Consider the following 7609-nt stretch of genomic DNA (forward strand, 5'->3'; position numbering starts at 1 on the left):
GGTTCGATATTAAATGCTTCTCCAGAAAGATTTTATTAAATCAACCATTTCTAAGGCTGGCATGGGACCGAGTTTCGGTCTCCGACCCAAGTCTACAGAGGTCTCAAGAACTCTGTCGCCCTGCAAGGGGTGTATCAAGGCTCTCCTTAATAAACTGGCAAGGCCTGGTCCCCCTCCCTCCCGGTCACCCCGATTTCAGGAGTGCCAAATAAAAGGCACAAATTTCAGATCCCCACAAGCTGTTTTGATGTCAGTGCGACTGAAAGACTATCTGGCAACCAAAGTTTGGGGCAGGCGTGGGCAGACTCCGTCCCCAGTAAAGGGGACGTAATTTCTTCGTTAATTATGGCTAAGAATTTGTGATAATTTAGATAAGTTTAACATTATCCAAAATTTAACTTTTTCTCTAAAATAAGAGTATGATAGGAAAACCAGTGACACAAATAAAAATCATTAAGTATTTGAGACTTTCTCGAAAGCCCCAGAGCAGTTTATAACTACATCTACCTACAAATGGTATGGGACGAAGACACCGTATTTATTAAAGCAGGACGCTCAGTAACATACACCAGGCAACAGTCGTGATGTTAAATCCAGGTATTCAAAGTACATGGAGGTCTACATAGCATTGATATACATCGCTTTGTCCCTAATTTAGATTCTTCTCAATCCGAATTCAGTGTTGTCACCAGTAACATGCCCGGGTAAGCAAGAAGCTATGTTTTTCAGAGACTATAATCCCTGTAAATCTAGATACTCATTAAAACTGTTTCTCTCCCATGGCACATGAAACATGTTTTGGGGTTTTCAAGGAGATCCCATGATGACCCACATAAACACTGTAACGCCCTAGAATGAATTGTGAAACATGTTTTGGGGTTTTCAAGGAGATCCAAACCTAGGTCCCATGAAGACCCACATAAACACTGTAACGCCCTAGAATGAATTTTTAAGCATAGCCATTTACAGACGTATCGGGGCATGCCTGTCCCTCTAAAGTCCTCCTGTGTCCACTCTGCCTGTAACATTTCCCTTTGGGCTTAAAAAAGACTCAACGTTCTTACCGTTATTGGCTATTTTGCCTAAAGCTACTTTTTTTTATAAATGGTTTTTAACCTTTGCTCAGTACCTCCAAACACCCTCAAAGGGGGACAATATTTCCTATGAGTTGACAGCCTGCCTACTTTCATCTGTTCAGTATGAAACCTGGTAAGCCCACATCAGGAGATCCTGGCAAAAACCTCAACCGAAATAAGGCAGCTGCCTGGGAGTAAAGGAGCCTGTGCAGAAAGCCTGTGGTCACAGACGCTCCCCACGGGATTCAAGTAATTACAGACGAGGTGAAGCATCATCCTGACCGGCACAGAAGCAGCTCCCAGGAGCCAAGGCGGATTCTGATAAGAAGCTTCCCTCAGGCGTAGGCGCGAAAGTCAGTGTAATTACTTCTGCCTCTTATTCCACCTGACCTACTATCCCCGTCTCATCCACAGCCTTCACCAGCTCGCCCCTCGGGCCCTGTATTGTCCACTCCACGCTCTGGGGCTCAGTGTCCTCTACTCCGTGTCTTGCTTCCTCAGCACCCAGCCTTCCAATAAACTGTCACTGAATCAACACCTTTCACTGAAAGTCTGCGTAGACAGGATTGTACTAAAGAGACAGAAAAGGTAAAGAAAGTCTCCTCCTTGGCAGTCATATAAACCACGGACAAAAAGAGCCAAAGAGCTTTTGTGGCCGGAGGATACAGAAAGAGCCCAGTGACACGACTGACGCCGGACCTTTCGAATTGCAGGTCTCAGCTCCGGAGTGCGGGCAGAGGGACGCGGTGGAAAATGGAAGGGTGACTGAGAGTCAGGACTAACGGCGGCAAAATACCGGAGAACTGGCTTCTTAACATTTTTAGCCCAGAACCCCTGGCAATCTGGTGAAACCTGTGGACCTCTTCCTGGGATAATGTTTTTAAAAGCAAACAAAAACCACACACACACATGAAATAAAACTTTCCCGCCTACGCCTGAGGGAAGCTTCTTAGGATTACAAAAGAACACAGGTATAATGAAATATTGCTATCAAAATACTAATGAAACAAATTCCTTATGAACACACTGAATAACAGGATCTAGTGCCATAATTTCACAAGTACTGTGATTTCAAATTCTAAAACTACCATCATTTGTTGCCTACAATCAGAATCGAAGGAAACACTAAATTTGTTCAGGATTAGTGAAAACGAGGATTTCTTTTTATCCATGTTCAGAGACTCCGGAATTCTGTCCGTGGGTCCCGGGGTAAAGATCCCTTGCTGGTGATTCTTCGCAGATCATAAAATGACTCCGGCTTCTTAACGAAATTCCCGCTAAGTTCCTACTGGACCCAAAGGGGAACATTACCTCCTGTGGTTTGTGGCTACAGTGAAGGCCCTGAGGCGGTCACGTCTGAGCCCCTTGAACTGAGGTGGCAGCTCTGGCCACTGAGCCCGCTGAGCCTGCTTTCACGCCCAGGCACTGATTTTGCACGTCTCACATTGAAGACGCAGAAGCACATCTGTGTGGCCCACGAATCACTGTGTCTGCTTATATGGAAATGGCATCGATTTCCTAAAAATTGCAACATTAATAAAGTAAAAGCTTTATGGAGGAGGCACGACATTAACTTTATCCACTGATTTTAAGACGTGTACAGTTTCTGGACATTAAAGTGTGTGGGGAGAGGTGGACTACCTCAGACTTAAAACGGAATAAAAATACATGCAATTTCATGCGATTATGATTATGTAAAATATCGTGCTTAACGATCTTTGAGAAGTAAAACTAAAGCTGAACCGTATTTTAGTCTTATGCAGAAACACGCCAACAGGTCGGCCCAGCAAACACCCATTATCATCAATTTTCAGTACTGAATTATTCAACAAACAAGTAGTGGGCAGCATTCTAAACACTTTATAAATGTTAACTCAGTTCATTTTCAGAGCAAGCCCATGAGACAGTAGCTAACACCCCATTTCGACAGAGAGACCTGAGGCACGAAAGGCTGAACAGCAAGCTCAAGGTCCTACAGCCACTGCGTGTCCGCGGACGGCCCGGACGGCTTGCAGGTGAGGTCGCTCTACATGCTCTACTGCTTCGTCTCGCTCTGTTCCCTGATTCTCTGAACCACACTTCTATGTTTTAATTTTTCCACACGCTCTACTGCTTCGTCTCACTCTGTCCCCGATTCTCTGAACCACACTTCTATGTTTTAATTTTTCACAGTTTTGAGAAGTGCTATTTGCTAACACATCTCTGTTTGGCATGTGGCTATAGACACTCTCCGTGAAAAATTTTCACGCCAGTCGACAGGGACTTAAAATTCACCATGTCTACGGAGTGAAAGACGGTGCAGCTGTGGGACCCTTCCCCGGCTCGGCAGAAGAGTGTCACCGCCATCCCTCCGTCATCACGGAGCCTCAGCTTCCCGCCTGACTACACCGCTATGTCCACGCTCCAGCGAGGAGCCGGCGGCTGACCGAAGCCGGCACTCAGGGGAAGACGCGAGACAGCCGGGTGTTCAGCAGTCGGCCCCTCGGAGCCCAGGTCGGAGCACACGTGGCGACTTCTCCATCCCCGCGCCGGCACGGCTCCGACACCCCGTCTTCTGACAATATAGGGTCTTCTAAGGTGGCTAAAGAAAAGAGCCTAAGAAAACATTTTTTAAAACGAGGAGAGGACAGCATCGTAGAAAATTTACACTGTATCCCTCATTTTGTAGAAAATAAAGTTATTAAAGAAGAGGCCAACTGTCTCGTCCCGGACGAGAGAACAGAAGTTCACACGAGCCGTGAGGATTCGGCCCACGTTAGAAGACACTGTTTCTCATGTGCGCATTTCCCGGGCTTGGCACGTCCGGAGGAAGGATGAAAAAGATCGGTAAGTAGGAAAGAGCTTGCACTTCGAGCCGTCTGATCTGCGAGTCTGATCAACAGGCAAACAGACTTCTCTGACCCAAATCTGCATGTCCCCGAGGAAGGAGAGACCATAGTCACACGTGGGGACCGTGAAAGTCCAGGGCGGGTCACCCCGGTTAGACCTGTGAGGCGTGCTGGGGCAGGGGGACCTGGGACTGTCACAGAAGCGGGGGGCATGGGCCGAACAGTGGGCGAGCCTTCTCTGAATGTCCCCGAGGACAGGCCCCCGCAGACGCCCTCCGGGCCATGTGCTCCGAGGACACGGATGACAGGTAGGAGGCCACAGACGCTGACCTATGCTGAGTATTTGTTACGGGCCGGGCAAGGTACCAAGGGCCGCACACACGCTGTGCACCTCACCCTCACAGAAGCGCTCCATTATCATTGTCCATCATTTTAGACAAGAAAACACAGACTTCAAAGTAACTTGCCCGAAATGACCAAACTGGTAGGAGCCTGGGCCTGGATGTAAACCCAGGTCAGACTCAGAGCCTGACGCACTTCCCCACCCGGGCAAGTCCTCTGCCCTTGCCCCTGCCCCTGCTTGTAAACAGGCGGCTCCCACAGCGCCCACTGCATACAGCAGCTGCAGTGCTAAAAGCATATTATTTTGTGAGAGCTGGCAGGAATACCAGGGTACAAACTGCCCAGTGAGTAGGTAATTCATGGTATGCAGTCACTGTGCTCAATTATCTTCACTCCAGAATGAGTCCTCCTCTGTGGACACCCCGAACCAGACTTTTGAGTCATGTGGCTCTCAGACTCTGCCCCTCATCCTTAGAGATAACCTTGTCTTGTCTTGCCTGATCCCCTGGTGGAGTCCTGTGCTGAATTATTTCCTTCACAAACAGAAACAAAGTCCACCATTTCAACAGCAAGTCAACCATGCCCCACCCCCAAACCCTCTGGTCTCCACTTCCTACAGGTGGCTCTTCCAACACCCATCTCCTCGGCTCACCCACTGTTCGGCCCGTGCCCCCCGCTTCTGTGACAGCCCCAGGCCCCCCTGCCCCAGCACGCCTCACAGGTCTAACCGGGGTGACCTGCCCTGGACTTTCACGGTCCCCACGTGTGACTATGGTCCCTCCTCGGGCTCCTAGACATCCAGACACCATTTCCTGGGCACTGTCTTCTCAGACATTAGCAAGACCAACAGCATCATCACAACCGAGTTTCAAGGCACCGCCTGCCCCAGCCGGACTGGGGCACTGGAAACGTGGGAGGCCCGCGTGTCTAAGCCGATTGCTCTTCCTGGCCATTCATTGGAGGGTGGGAGAGCCACCCTTACCTGCCCTAAGCTCGACGCACGTGTAAAGTAAGGGATATTCAGCTATGGGGATATAACTTAATTCTGTACACTTTTGTTACACCCCGGAGCTGGCTCCTAGGAGACATAAGGCAGTACCCATCTCTGAAGCGCTGTACAACAGGAGAGATTTGTACCTGCAGCTGGGACAGTTTAGTGGCCAAAACCTGGGGCTGTGGCCTCCGGACCTGAGTTGGCGGCCCATACTCAGCAGCTATGGCAGACTCTTGTAGCCTCAGATCCCGCACGTGTATAATGGTGATAACGTTGCCTACCTTACAGGACAGCCAGGAGCACATAAAACAGTGCACGTTAGGTTCTCAACACTCACAATGACGTAGACATGCCTGATGGGTAGCAGTGAAAAGGGTTGGGACGCGCTGGGTACATGCTGCACCACAGTGTCACGTGGCTGGGCTCCCAGAGACAGCTACAGAAGGCTCCGTGTGACTTTTAGTTCAGTGGGAAAGTGGACATATCCACAATGCAGACGGACACCCGGTGTCTGGGGCCCGTCACCGGCGTGCACCTCTGCGTCACGCTGCGGTGGAGCACAATCCCCAAACCCCTGGTGATGCTGAGGTAAAACCCCAGAAACACGAGCTTCTGCCACTGGGGGATAGTGCGAACACTTTTCCCACAGAGACCTCTATTGCTTGGGTTTGAGGAAAATTCAGAAGATGCAGAGATGTGGGGTGAAAACATGCGATTTAACAGGTTTCTGTGACCCGACCGCCTCCACAAATCCGATCATCATAAAAGAGCCCAGACTCAGCACAGAGGGGAGGGACAGCGGTCACAAACAAACGCAACTGTGGGACGCACATCTCCAACCCAGCACCACAGCGCTGATTTTTTTTAAAAATGAACTCCAGCTGATTCAAGCTAATGTGCAGTAACTTGACGCCTAGTTACATTTGAGACAGAGAGAAAAGCTGGGAAAAAAACAAAATCCATTAGAAGACAGACAAATGAAGAATGACTGCTATTTTCTCAAGTGCTCTGTTTCCATAAAGCACATGCTCAACTATAATTTTAGAAAAACTAAAGAAAAAATAACTCTTCCATTTACTATGTCAGTAACAAGCTCAGAAAATGGACAATAAGCCCATTCCACGACCGAGTGTTAGCATTTAACAAACTCTTCTATAAATATGAGCAATAAATACTTTCGGCACAGCTGGCTTCTGAGGATTCGATATTAACAAACAGACTGAATATTCTTGGTTTACTACAGAGTTTTCCATCAAATGCAATAGTCATGGTGATGATAATCGGGCCCATGTGCCACACGGCATGCCTCCTGAAGACACAGCTCTGTGGTGTGACGGGGTACAAGTCACAGAGTCCACCAGGAAGGGGGTGAGCAGGGCAATTCTTAGCCTGCAGTACTGAGAAGGTTCTGTTTCCTCTATTCAACGAAAAATAAATAAACGGGGGACATGAAGTCCTAATGTCCCTATCACAGATTCTAATCACACATACCAAAAAAAACCAAAAGACAAAAAAACTCATCCACCACTCGAAACATACCAAAAACTGACTCTTAAGAATACATTTCCAGTTTTCGCCCAGTAAGCTAAAGGATATATCCTGAAGAGTAAAACATGAGAAGATCACACTAAATTCCTGTGAGGGTAAATGTATGAAGAGTCTACGATGTAATGAGAATTTAAACATTTTCCTGTTTAACCATTTCAAACACGTCACAAATGAGATCTGTAATCGCACAGGATACCAAGTTCAGTTGCAATAGTAATTTAAAGACTACTGAGTTTGGAACAGCAGATGGGAAATATTATAGTCTTTATGCTTCGACATTAATTTATAATAAATTGTACTGTCCTTTGCAGGATGTAGCACAATAAATTCTTGGATTTTGGCCTTTGTCACTACAACTATGTACTGACTCACTGAGTTTTTAAGGAACTCTCTTTAAGACATCAACAACAAAGTGTAAATCAATCAAATGGGGCCATTTACAAATTGCAATTGATCAAAATAAAGAAAAAAATCTAAACACCACAGTGGTAATTTTTTAGCAAAACTTTGGCAAACAGCAAACAACATTAAATTTATCTTGGCTTCCACCGGTTGCTAAATTTTGATTTGTTTTAGATTTAAGGTTAAAACTCCAATGAAGAGAGAGTGTTCATACACTGAGAAGTCAGAAATAACTTAACATTTAACAGATATGATAGTTATTTGGAATCTATACTATAAAAATAAATAGTCAATTCCTAACTTAACAACTTAAGGTAACAGCGATACAAAATTTAGCTCCGGGTCAGTTTTTGAGAGCATCTTCAGATTCTAGCGAATATGTTTCTCCATCGGCTAAGCCATGTAATGGGTCAGTTCAG

The sequence above is a fragment of the Pteropus alecto genome, unplaced genomic scaffold (assembly GCF_000325575.1).
Source record: "Pteropus alecto unplaced genomic scaffold, ASM32557v1 scaffold21, whole genome shotgun sequence".
NCBI classification, from domain to species: domain Eukaryota; kingdom Metazoa; phylum Chordata; class Mammalia; order Chiroptera; family Pteropodidae; genus Pteropus; species Pteropus alecto.